Source organism: Gopherus evgoodei, chromosome 4 (assembly GCF_007399415.2).
Source record: "Gopherus evgoodei ecotype Sinaloan lineage chromosome 4, rGopEvg1_v1.p, whole genome shotgun sequence".
Classification (NCBI taxonomy): domain Eukaryota; kingdom Metazoa; phylum Chordata; order Testudines; family Testudinidae; genus Gopherus; species Gopherus evgoodei.
This window is the reverse complement of record NC_044325.1, coordinates 74,531,879-74,544,484: the sequence shown is the minus strand read 5'-3', so window position 1 is coordinate 74,544,484 and position 12,606 is coordinate 74,531,879. Positions and strand designations below refer to the sequence as shown.

At 40.1% G+C, this 12,606-nt stretch overlaps 1 protein-coding gene across 2 annotated transcripts in view; it reads left to right on the top strand.

Moving 5' to 3' along the window:
- Positions 1 to 12,606, top strand: part of FUT8 (fucosyltransferase 8) — a 248,110-nt gene that overhangs the window by 59,970 nt on the left and 175,534 nt on the right. Inside the window, exon 2 of one of the 2 annotated variants that reach the window (XM_030559807.1) lies at positions 6,061 to 6,084. The gene's annotated coding sequence lies outside the window, so the exon portion shown is untranslated. Of the gene's footprint in view, positions 1 to 6,060; positions 6,162 to 12,606 lie in introns of those variants that run through there. The other variant, XM_030559808.1, reaches the window with a different exon arrangement.

Genomic DNA, 12,606 nt, shown 5'->3' with positions numbered 1-12,606 from the left:
TGCACAGAGCAAACTCAAAAAAATTCACCCTCTCCCTCAATGTGAAGAGAGATGCACAACTTCTTGCCCCCTGTCCCCGTTTGGAATTGCGCAAACTGGGTTTAATAATAAACAAAACAAATCTATTAACTATAAAAGGCAGATTTTAAGAGATAGCAAACGGAAACAAAGCAAATTACTGAGCAGATAAAACAAAACATGCAAACTAAACTTATTACACTAAAGAAATTGACTACAAATAGTACTGTAATTTCTCATTCTAAGTGTTGTTTCAAGCAGATTGCAAAGATTCTTTAAACCAGCTGCACTGGTGTGCAGCTTGAAACTTCAGGTATTATTACTCACAGGCTAGACACCCTTCTAGCCTGGGCTCAGCTCTTCTCCCCCCACCCCCAGTTCAGTTCTTGTTTCCAGGTGTTTCCCAGTTTTTCTTTGGGTGGGGAGGCAGAGGAGAACCATGATGGTGTCACTCTCCTGCCTTATATAGCTTTTCTGCATGGCGGGAACCCTTTTTTCTTTCAGTGGAAAAACACTGGCATTCCAAGGTGGGGTCCAGTAGCAGGTAACTCAGTCACATGTCTCTGCAGCCATTACTCGCAGGCTGTTTGGCGTGTACACAGGAAGACTAAGCTTTTTCACAGTCTATTTTCTTTGCTGATGAGCCATCAGCCCTGTCTGGCTTTTTCTTTGTTGTACTTGAAGCACTAGTTGTGGGTGTCACCCAAAGTAGCACATTTGAATACAGGGTCAGTATTCCTAGCTTCAGATACAGAAATGATACATGCATGCAAATTGGATAAACACATTCAGTAGATCATAACCTTTTCAATGATACCTTACATGACCCCTCTTGCATAAAACGTATCTTAGTCATGACATATTCATATCACAACAAATTTCTATGAAGAATATGGAGAGTAACGTCACAACATCTTCCTGTTTTCTACATCTTCCCTAACTCAATGATTAATTGTCTAGATGTTGATATTATCAAGAGGCATTGTCAGCAGTACAAGCAAAAAGATTTCCACTCCATAGTTTAGGCCTGCAATTCAATCTTGAGAAGTCCACTTTGATGACAGTACAGTGGATGGGGTTCATAGGAGCTTCTCTGTATGTGGTGACAGCTAGGACTTACCTACCTATAGACAGATTTTTCCACCTAGACTCTCATCTCAAGGATTCAGCTCAGTCTTCAAACCTCAGCAAGAAGTTCTCACTAACTGTTAGGGCACATGGCAGTTTGTGTTTTTTGTAACTCAGCATGCCAAGTTACATCTTTGATGCCTCCAGAATGGCTCAGGACAGTCTATATACTAAACAAGCGCTATCTGGACAAACAGATGTCTGCTCTTTGCTATGTTCTACAGTCATTCATCTCGTGGAAGGGCCCAGAGATATGGGTAGGAGTCTCATTTATTCAAGATCTACCTTCCATCATCATAACATCAGATGCATTCCTCTTGGGATCAGAGGTACATCTGGGGTCTGTCACAATCCGAAGCAAATTGTCATCCCATTAGTGACTCCTTCATATCAGCTTTGAAGAACTCCAGTTACTGCACAAGATTAGTAACGTCTCCCTTTGATCAGTTACTAATTGCTCTTTTAAAAACATTCACATTTTGAGTCTCATGTTTTAGGCCTCCTTAACTTGAGAACCACAGATTATGAAAAGTCAGATTTGTACGTAGTGAGATTTTTGGGATTTCCCTGGGTTATGTAATATTTTAAACAAAAAAAAAAAGATTTTTTAAAATTAATTCTTATGCACAATGTTTAGCCGATGGAGAATATGGCTTACATTGATTACTTCTGTTCTTCAGTGTAGTACGTGAAAGTCTTTTTGAACAGTTTAGGAAAGGAGTACAACACTGCCTTCGGCATATGGCTCAAGTAATGTTTTCAGGATTGAGGCTGGTGAAAGAGAAATGACTAATCTGTGTTCTGAATTAGTTTTGTTTTATGCTTGACAGCATGCCTTTAACCTATGATTTAGAACAAAAAAATAAGACACCCGCAGGAAATCACAAGCTTTTGACTATGATTTTAGTGTGTACTGTGAAAATAAACTTTGACATATTGCTATTTTATCTAGCAATTGTTGCAGTTTGTTGCAGGTACAGTTTCTAATCACATTATTGCAAGTCTAACTCATTTGCGGTACACATTTTTAAAACTCTAAACTATGTCATAGTGACACCTAAATAGTTTTGTCAGATTTTTGTAACAGTTTTAAATTCAGTATTTGTTTTTAAGAGCTAGATATAATTATTTAACCTAAATACCCCAAAGCAGAAGGTAACTTGCTCCAGTACTTGTTACCCTGGTTGGCATTATGGCATTGTTTTTCTCTAACACCAGGACTCTTAACTTTTACCAAGGTATCTCTTCTATGGTTTGGGTGACATTAAAGATTCTGTTTAAACCAAATCAATTATTTATTACCTTTTAAAAAATAGAAATGAGAGTGGGATATGCCTTCAAATAGTGCTGTAATGTGTCATGATCTCCCTGTTACACAAAATAAAGTGGCTGTATTACTAAGCTGCCTGATAAGAAACGGGATAAGTTATTCTTTTGTATGTGTGTTGTTTTTGAAGGTTAAGTGACAGGATAAACTCTCAAATTCTTTTTTTAGGCTAATGGGATAATTGGGTTCCAGATTTGAAATATTTGGTTTCTCTCTTGAGTCACACCTGTAAATATCTAGGCAAGATTAGTTCAGACCTTTTCCCTTAAATTAGGTAACTTGAATTCTATTAATTACTCTCTGGATTTTTCAGACAGACCTGAAGAAGTTGAACATAAATATTAAGAAAGTTTGTAAAGAGGCCATGTGGAAAATACAAATTACTGTACACAGGCCTCTTTTGTTTCCAGAGGAAAGCAAAAATATTGTGTTAAATGTTTAATTCATTTATCTGACAAAATTATTATAGTATGTGTTAAAGAGAGAAGATAGCTTTTTAAATAAGTTGCAAGTCCATAAAGGTATCCTGGACTGTTATGACAATGAAGTTAATGTTAATATACAAGAATAAAAAAACATTCTTCTTGTCTCTTCTGTCACCCTCACTTTCCTTCTCTCTGGGGAGTTTCTCATCCCTCCTTCCTTCTCTTGTCTTCCCACTTTTTTAGAGGTTTCTCTCCATTAGGTTTCTGTTAACTAGTAGAGATAGGGAGTAGGGAAGTTGTTGTTGCCATAAGCCTGGTCCTTCAGAATTTGGCAACAACAGGAAGGGGGTGGGAATAAGAGGCTGGGAAGTACAAAAGTATTTATGGGAGAAATGGAGTAATAGATAGTAAAGACTGACATCACTGGCAGACTAAGGGAAGCGATCTGCCAATCTGATGCTGGGATGCTTGGTGAGATAGAAGGAACTCACTCTTGCATGGCAATACAGTGGAGGCAGCAGGAGGGTGTATTGAGGTGCAATCCCTCTACGTAACAAGGTACAACCCCTCTACGTAGTAAGGTGCCACCTCTGACCTTGTACATGTTGGGTCGAACAAAACAACTCTATCCATCCTATTACCCTTTTGGCCCTGTCATTGGGATGCGTCAGCTTGTTCCTTGTTATCTGTGTGGAGTGTACAAGTATGCAAATGTTCTGATATCTAGTGTCCAGTACCTTTTAGGTATGTCTCTTTTTGCAGCATCAGTCCTTTCCTTGCCAGCTTCTGTGAGCAGGGCCTGCCTCTGGCTCACAGCTTAACTTTACTTTATGTTAGCAAAGTCTTGACCATTACTTGAGTTCAGGCCTTAGGCCTCATACCAGGCCTCTGATAAGGGTTTATGTTTCCGGGCCTCATCTTACTACACATCTTATCACTGGGTGGTCTTGCATGGCATTGACTATCATCTTACATTGACGAGACAAGGTGGGTGAGGAAGAGCTCTGTGTAACTCATCAGCTTGTCTCTCTCACCATCAGAAGTTGGTCCAATAAAAGATATTGCCTCATCCACTTTGTCTGTCTAATATCCTGGGGCTGACATGACTACAACAACACTGCATACGTCTTACATTGATGGCTCACACGTTTACCTCTGCACTCTGAACTTGTCTCCCTTTTTCCAATATGGGTTGCAGCCTTTCTTTCTGACATCTCTTCATGGATGACCGGACATTAACTTATAATTAACATGGCCAAAACTGAGTTTTGATCTTTTCCTCACAAGCTCTCTCAGCTTCCAGAATCACTGCCTCAGTCACATCACCACCATCTTCCCAATCACTCAGGCCCATAATGTGAGTATCTTTGATATAGCCCTCTGGCCTTGACTACTGCAACATTGACCGCACGACACAAATCCCTTGAAATTGCTCCTGCTAAGATCATTTTGGCTTGTTCTTACCACATCATATGTTGTTTGCATCCTTCTACTAGCTCTGTCTTCTCCACTGTATCAAACACAAGCTTCTTTGCCTTACTTTCAAGATGCTTTATGAGCTCTGTGTGGCTGCTCTAATTATTGTGCTGACAACTGCTCTTTGCTTTTGCTAGCAGTATGTGTCTTTTTACCTCCTGTTAGTGCAAAAACATTTTTGAGAGTAGACTTTCTTCCATGCCATCCCTTCTGTATGCAGGGGAGAACTCCCTGTCCAAAATCCATTTGAAAACACCATTGTAGCTGCCGTCAAATCGCCGTAAGATTCAACTGTTCTCTTTTGTCTACAGAACACTATTATCCAGCAACAGTCACAAAGTGAGACTCTTGTTTATTATGCAAAAACACCCTATTTTTACTATGAAGTTGTACTTAGAAACAGTCTTTAGGCAACAAGCTCATACATTGAGGAACAAAGAGTGCAGTCCATACTTACAAGGCAAGGTCTGTACCTTGGAAACAGTGACTCTGAAAAGGATTTGAGGATCACTGTGGATAACAAAGTGAAGATAAGGTCCCAGTGCACAATGCTGTGGCAGAAAGGACAAACATGATCCTTGGATGTAGAAGCAGGGGAATACTTAGCAAAGGTAGGGAACTGTTACCTCTGTATACCACATTAGTGAGCTCCATCCCTTCTGGCCTTAAAATCTGTGAACTTTTAAAATGGCAGTCCTCAAATTTCTTATTTAGATTGGTTCATGTTTTTATTGTCACATCTACCTACTTATATGGAAAATTCCAAAAATGTCAAGTCACCTATTTTTTAAAAGAGCATAAAAGTTATGTAATCCATGACACTGATAGCCATAAAATAGTCCCAATTATTATATACAAGAATTACTTTGTAATGTCTTTGTAGGAAAAAGAATTATGAAACTGTCAATTTCAGTTGACCTTTTCTATTAGAAAGCTTAACTCATTTTCAATTCTTGGTACGTTTGTGCTGACATCCATCGACAACTAGACTTCTGAAGACTAATGATAATCATAGGGCAAAACAGTTACGATACTAGAGGCAATTAATTGTACTTTGTGCAGTGAAAATGACAAAACAACTATGGCAAAATGCTCTAAAGGATGTGTTGTATGCTGACGGGTGAAGGTAAATGCTGTGGCAGAAGTAGACCGTCTGCTTCTCTGCTGGCTAGTGCTGGTGATGTAATGGCATTGATATTGGGGTATAGATGAAAGTACATGGCTACAGCAATAATAGCTCACTGGGTCAAATGAGAACTCCTACATGTTAGAGAAAGGGAAGGAATTTAACACTTATCACCAGACGTTGATTAACCCTGTAGTTAGAAATTTAAAGTGAAGCAACATTTTCACAAAGTTATTTATTTTCTGAAGATAATTGAGGTTGTGAACTCTCTACCTTTGCAAACAATTGAAATATGCAGTGAAAAGTCAGTTCCTACTTCACACAGGTGATGCTTCTTCTACTAATAGTCTTATAAAGATTTTTCATGGTATAGTTGAGCACTTACGATGGAAAAATGTGATTTATTACTCTAAAGAAACTATGGGCCTGGCTTTTAGAGATCCTGAGCATCTGCAGCTCGTTTTCACTTCAGTTGGAGTTACTGGTGCTTCTGAAAATCAGGCTCTATGTGAAAATGTTTTCATGGGTTGTATATTCAAGCTATTACTGTTTTGTTTCAGGTCACTGTTGTCATAAAATCCAAGGAAAGAAGCAGATACATGTGACACAGCTCATGTGGTAGAAAATCCTCATTACCTTCCATGGAAGAAGAAAGACACAGGTTGGTACCATAATTGAGACATATACTTTCATTATACTCTTACATATTCTGATTTTAAATATTAAACCTTTGCAGTGTTTTGTAAACTGTACAAAATGATTGTTTTATCATGACTGCTTCTCTTCATAATTTTGAATAACAAGTTGTTGAGGATTATCCATTCAAATATCAGCTGCAAATTGAAATACAGTGGGTCTGATTCTCTACTGCTTTCCTCCACCTAGTGTAATCATTTACACATCTGCAAATTGAGTGCAGGGAGCATGTGTAAAAACACTACCAAAATACTCATTGCTGTATTTTACACTCACTTTATACAAGTGTAAGTGATTTTGTAAGGTGCAAGTCAATTGAGAATTGTCTGAGTTTAGGATGTCTAAAAATATCGTTACCCCTTTTGACCCAAGTGGCTAGCCAGATTTGGGATGTTGTGCGTAGAAGTGACTGAAGAATAACTGATTTTTCCATTTGATGGCTGTTATTTCAATCACCTCTTTACATTAATCCTGAATGAAAAATGGCAGTATGGCCAACTCATAACAGCACGATTTAACCCAACACACAACCAAGTGTTCACTTTAATCTGAGTATGAGGATTTTTAAAAAAACATGTTTATCATTTTACCACTGAAGCTGTTTACTAAATTTCACTTTCTGATTCTCGTTCTGCTGTACTGTTGGGATGTTTGGATTTCAGACACTGCAGAGGAATGTTTAAATCCAAACTACAAAGTTTTTATTACGATTATAAAAAGTTTCTATTAGTATACTTTGTAACAAAAACTGCATTAAACAAATCTAAATTTTCAGCCCAAAGTACTATGATCATGTACTTTAATCTTTCTTCCAAGGGATTTCAAATAAATGGTTTGTGATTACTGAAATTGTAACCAGAAGGGTACATTTTTTTCCTTCTTTGTGCTACATGAATATTTTCAAGATGATTTAGGGTTCATTTCCCTCCATCCCTTTCATAATATGACCAGAAAATGGGCTAGCCAGTAATGGAATGAAAATGCAGTGTTGCTGTTCAGTCTGTCTTATTATATAGTTAGTTAGTTTTACTAAATGACAAAAATATTGAGTTTGAGATAATTTACACAGATGCAGACAAATGCATGATGAAAAGTGAATCCTTGTCACCCCTCCAAAGTGACCTGATTTCATATAAGAGAAGGAAGCAGGATGTTGTGAGTAGACTGAAGACTCATAGTTTTGCACTAAGTACAAATACAGATATATAGTACAGGTGCAGTATGTTATTTATCTTTTGAGGATGTCATAAACAGATAAGTAAGAGTTGATAGAACAGAAGTATTTCATATGTCTTTTGGCTATAAAGGGTTAACAAGATCAATGAGCCTGGCTGTCACCTGACCAGAGGACCAATCAGATCTTGAGGGAGGGAAGTTTTTGTGTGTGCTGTTAGATTTTGGTAGTTCTCTCTGGGTTCTGAGAGTGACCAGGCGTGCAACCAGGTTTCTCTCCAATCTCCCTGATACAGGTTCTTATAGATTCAAAATAGGAAGTACTAGATGATAAGGCGAGTTAGGCTCATGTCTGTTTTCTTTATTTGCAAATGTGTATTTGGCTGGGAGGAGTTCAAATGTGTATTTGGCTGGAAGGAGTTCAAATTTGTATTTTGCTGAAAGGATTTTAATTTGTACTTGTATACTTAGGCTGGGAGGGTATTCCCAGTGTCTATAGCTGAAAGACCCTGTAACATATTCCATCTTAAATTTACAAAGATAATTTTTACTGTTTTTCCTTCTTTAATTAAAAGCTTTTCTTGTTTAAGAACCTGATTGTTTTTTTTATTCTGGTGTGAGATCCCAGGGGACGGGGTCTGGATCCACCAGGGAATTGGTGGGGAGAAAGGAGGGAAGGGGGAGATAGAGGTTAATTTTCTCTCTGTATTAGGATTACTTTCTCTCTCAGGGAGAGTCTGGGAGGCGGAGAGAGGAGGAGGGGGGAAGGTGAATTTTCCTCTGTTTAAGATTCAAGGAGTTTGAATCACAGTGATCTTCCAGGGTAACCCAGGGAGGGGAAGTCTGGGAGAGGCAACGGTGAGGGAAAGGGTTTACTTTCCTTGTGTTAAGATCCAGAGGGACTAGGTCTTGGGGGTCCCCGGGCAAGGTTTTGTGGGGACCAGAGTGTACCAGGCACTGGAATTCCTGGTTGGTGGCAGCGCTACAAGTACTAAGCTGGTAATTGAGCTTAGAGGAATTCATGCTGGTACCCCATCTTTTGGACGCTAAAGTTCAGAGGGGGGAATTATGCCATGACAGAGAACAACTGGGCACCAGTCCTGCAACTGACTCTCTAAGGGGCCCCTGTGCTTACATGGAGTCAATTAAAGGATCAGGGTCTATATTAAGGGAGAGAGTAAGGAAAATAATTCCTTTGAACACTGAAGAACTAAGCTGTCTTACATACAGTGGGTGGCATGCTTGTCTCACTGCTAGTCATCTGAGCACATAGCCTTATAGACTTTAAAATCAGAAGGGACCATCATGTTCATCTAGTCTGATCTCCTGCATGTTGCGGGCCATAGAACCTCACCTACTCACTTATGTAATAGACCGCTAACCTCTGGCTGAGTTACTGAAGTCCTCAAATCATAGTTTAAAGATTTAAAGTTACAAAGAATTCATGTATCGGAGGGGTAGCCGTGTTAGTCTGGATCTGTAAAAGCAGCAAAGAATCCTGTGGCACTTTATAGACTAACAGACATTTTGGAGCATGAGCTTTCGTGGGTGTACGTGCATCTGACGAAGTGAGTATTCACCCATGAAAGCTCATGCTCCAAAATGTCTGTTAGTCTATAAGGTGCCACAGGATTCTTTGCTGCTTTTAAATAATTCACTATTTACACTAGTTTAAACCATGCCCCATGCTACAGAGAAAGGTGAAAAAACCACAGGGTCTCAGCCAGTCTGACCCAAGGGGAAATTCCTTCTAAATATAGTGATCAGTGAGACCCTGAGCATGTGGGCAAGGCCCACCAGGCAGATAACTGGGAAAGAATTCTCTGTAGTAACTCAGAGCCCTCCCTATCTAGTGTCCCCTCTCCAGCAGTTGGGGACTTTTGGTACTGTCTCATGTACAGTGGGTGACATGCTTGTCTCAGTGCTTGTTATCTGAACATATCCTGTTTAATCCATCAAACAGACTCAATCTATTTTATAAGTGCTGCTTCCCTGCTTTCTAGGTGGGAGGCAGGATTATCAATGATGGATTGTGGCTTCAAAAGCAAGGTGTGAATAGTGGCACAAGCCTGTATGAAGGCCACATTGGAATATGTACATTTTGTTTGTGATGTACATTGTACATGGAACTGCACATCTGCTGAGATGCAGTTCACAAGCTGACATTCACAGTTGTTTGAACAGAAATAATAAGAAACAGATTCATATAATGTTATACATGGCTAAAATATATTAGAATTTTAGTGTTTCTAAAGTAATTAATTTATAATGGAAAATATGAATTTAAATACTGAAACAGAGAAGTGTATCTATTAATCCAGAGTCAATTATTCATCTTCAAGTGTTCGTTCCGCTTCAGATGTGTGCACACTAGTGCACTGAAGCTGGAGATCTTTTTTCTCATAGTGCTACTTTTTGGGGTGGTGTGGCACACCCACCCCTGTGCACTCATGCTGCTCGTCAGGGGTATGAAGAGTGATGCTGCACTGATCCCCCTCAGTTCCTTTGCACTGACCCTGGCTGGTATCTGGAGCATGTGTGAACTTCTTTCACACTTTCCCATTTTGTCTGTAGAGAATCTTTTCCTAAACGTTTTGTTATTGTAAATAGTTTTAGTATAGTTATAGTTATAGTTTTAGTTAGTGATACTTGTTTAGGAAAAAGTATTGATTTTTATTTTACTTTTCATTGAGCTTTTAGCTTACTATCGAGATTTGCCTAAGTCTCTGGGGATTAAATGATATTCTGGCTGTCTCAAATCTAACCAGTGAGTGATCCTCACTCTCTCCACATAAAATGTTTTGGAGAAGGACATGTGAGGCACAAGTGTCATATCTGTAGGGGTTTAAGACCAGAACTCAGAATTTGATGGATGTTTGACTTCGAGATTATCCTGATGGAAGCAGCTTTGTGACCCCCTTTGAAACCCAGCCATTTGGTACATAAGGGTTTGGACTTGACTCGGTCTCAGAGCATGCCACCAAATTTGGTGACATCTTTTGGTGGAGAGAGCTGGTGAGAAGACACTTTTCTCTGTCTCTGGTATCTTGCAAGCAGCATCAGAAGTCTAACACTTGAACCTCTTGTAGCCAGAAGAAGCCCTCTTCATCTTTGAGTGCTAGTCCCAAACAGACTCTCACTAAAAGACCAGCACAGAAATTGGAACTCCTGCTAGGCACTCCCTGGTACTGCATTCTAGCATTATAGAGTTGTTGACACAGGCACCTCATGTGGTACCACTGAGACATTGCTGGTACCTTCTATGGCATATACGATACATCTTACTCTATTGGTACCAATAACACTTGAAACATACAGTGCAGCAGGGATCTCCTGTGACTATTGGTGCTGACCACCGATGCAAGGTGAGCTCCAGCTATTGACTATTCCTGCCATACAAGCACTAGTACTGGTATCTTCCTCAGCAGCCATCTGGGACTGAACTTTTGTCAGTACCAGTAGGATCTGAAAGTCTTGTGTGGAGCCAGCCAGATGTACAGGAAAATCTTGGATGCTTCCTCTGGTCCCAGTCTCCTGCCTCCTTGGCCTTTAGACTATGCTTACTCTTCCTCGGAGTTGGAATTGGAAGTGGGGTTTTATGGTTCAAGATTCCACTGCAGAAGGTCTTGAGCATCTCCTCATTCCTCTTCATGCAGGTCAAGGTGTTAGCACTGTGATTATTATAAGAGTGGGTCCAGGAATAGGATGTCTTGGGGTTGGGACCTGGTACTGTACTAGGTAAAAGAGAGGTCTTTTGGAATCCATGGGGAATTCCTCCGGACTCCAGGTGGTTCTCGTCTTCTAGATCTTACACTACTAAATCTCCCCCAAGGCACTGTTCCCTTGGCTTTAAACATTCCCTTAGATTAGAGTACTCCTTCGGTGTGCCAGACCTCAAAGGGTAGGCCACGCTTCCTCTGTGCCTGCGACACTGAGTCTCTGGGTGCCAGCATTGCTGCTTCTCACTGAGCTTTGTCCAGCAAGTCCCACTGAGGAGCGCTTTTGTTTCAGAGCCTTTTACCCTCTTCAGTGATCAGATCATTCCCAGAAGTATCTGCAGGGACTTCACACAGCCTTTTCAAAAGGCTCTGACCCAGTAGCAGCATTTTTAACCCTTCTGCACACATTGGGTACAGTACCAAGTCAAATATTTCACTACTGTGCAGAACATCCATAAAAATTATTTCAGAAAATTCCCACTTTTGTCTCCTTACCTGCCTGGGTGTACGAATTGAACTGGTCTGAGGACAACCCACAGAAGTTAGGAATATTTTGCATATTGCGGGGCCTGCTGGAGTTGCATTACATGTTAATGAGGACATCTTGGAGTCTACCAAAATCCTTTGGCAAACTCCCTCATCTCTGAGGCCCGCTGCCAGAAGAACAGAGAAGTACTAAGTCCCCTCTGAGGGACAGGAGTACTTTTATTCACACCCAACCCCAGCTTCTTTGGTAGTGATGGTTGTGAATCAAAAGGTGAGATAGGGGGATCTAAATCTACTGCCAACGAGAAAGATATAAAATATTGGATCTGTTTTGGAGAGAGATTTATTTGTTACCAGGATTGCAGTTTAGAATTGGAAATCATCATGCTCTCATAGTTCATTATGATTGTCAAAATGTTGAAATGTATAGACAAGTTGCTAGATGATTCTAAGGAGAAGTATACAGCACTTGTGAGTGAAAGCTTCTGGGAATCAAGACTATCGTTACAGGCTGGTTTAGATTAGGTGGATTCAGCAATTCAGGTAAGGATAATGGCAGTCACTGTGTTATGCTTTTTGGCTGCAGTTGTAATGCTTCAAGAGTGAATGCCAACCTCAGGACAGGCTGCTGGGAACCAGGGTACAAACCCCAAATTGGCTGTGAATTCTGTATTTAGATTTCAGCAACCAATTGTCAAGTGTGTACATGCCTTGGGCTCTATACCTGGCTAAACATGGAGTTATAGGTGCTCTCCTTGGGTACGCTGATCTGCTTCTCTGCTCAGGTGAGCATACCTTTGTGATAGATGACCCCTTATGCCAAGAACCACGACAATATTCAGGTTACTTCCAGTCCCAAAGGACCAGTCGCTAACCCCAGGTCAATTGTACCTAAACTTATTCCCTGAGAAAATAGATGAAGCTTTGCATTCTGCTAAAGATTCTAAGGCAATCCTTAAATCACTAGGCATTTACACTCTAGCCCTGGAGAGAAAGCAGTTCCATTCTTCGGTCCACCAGGGTTGTACTAAT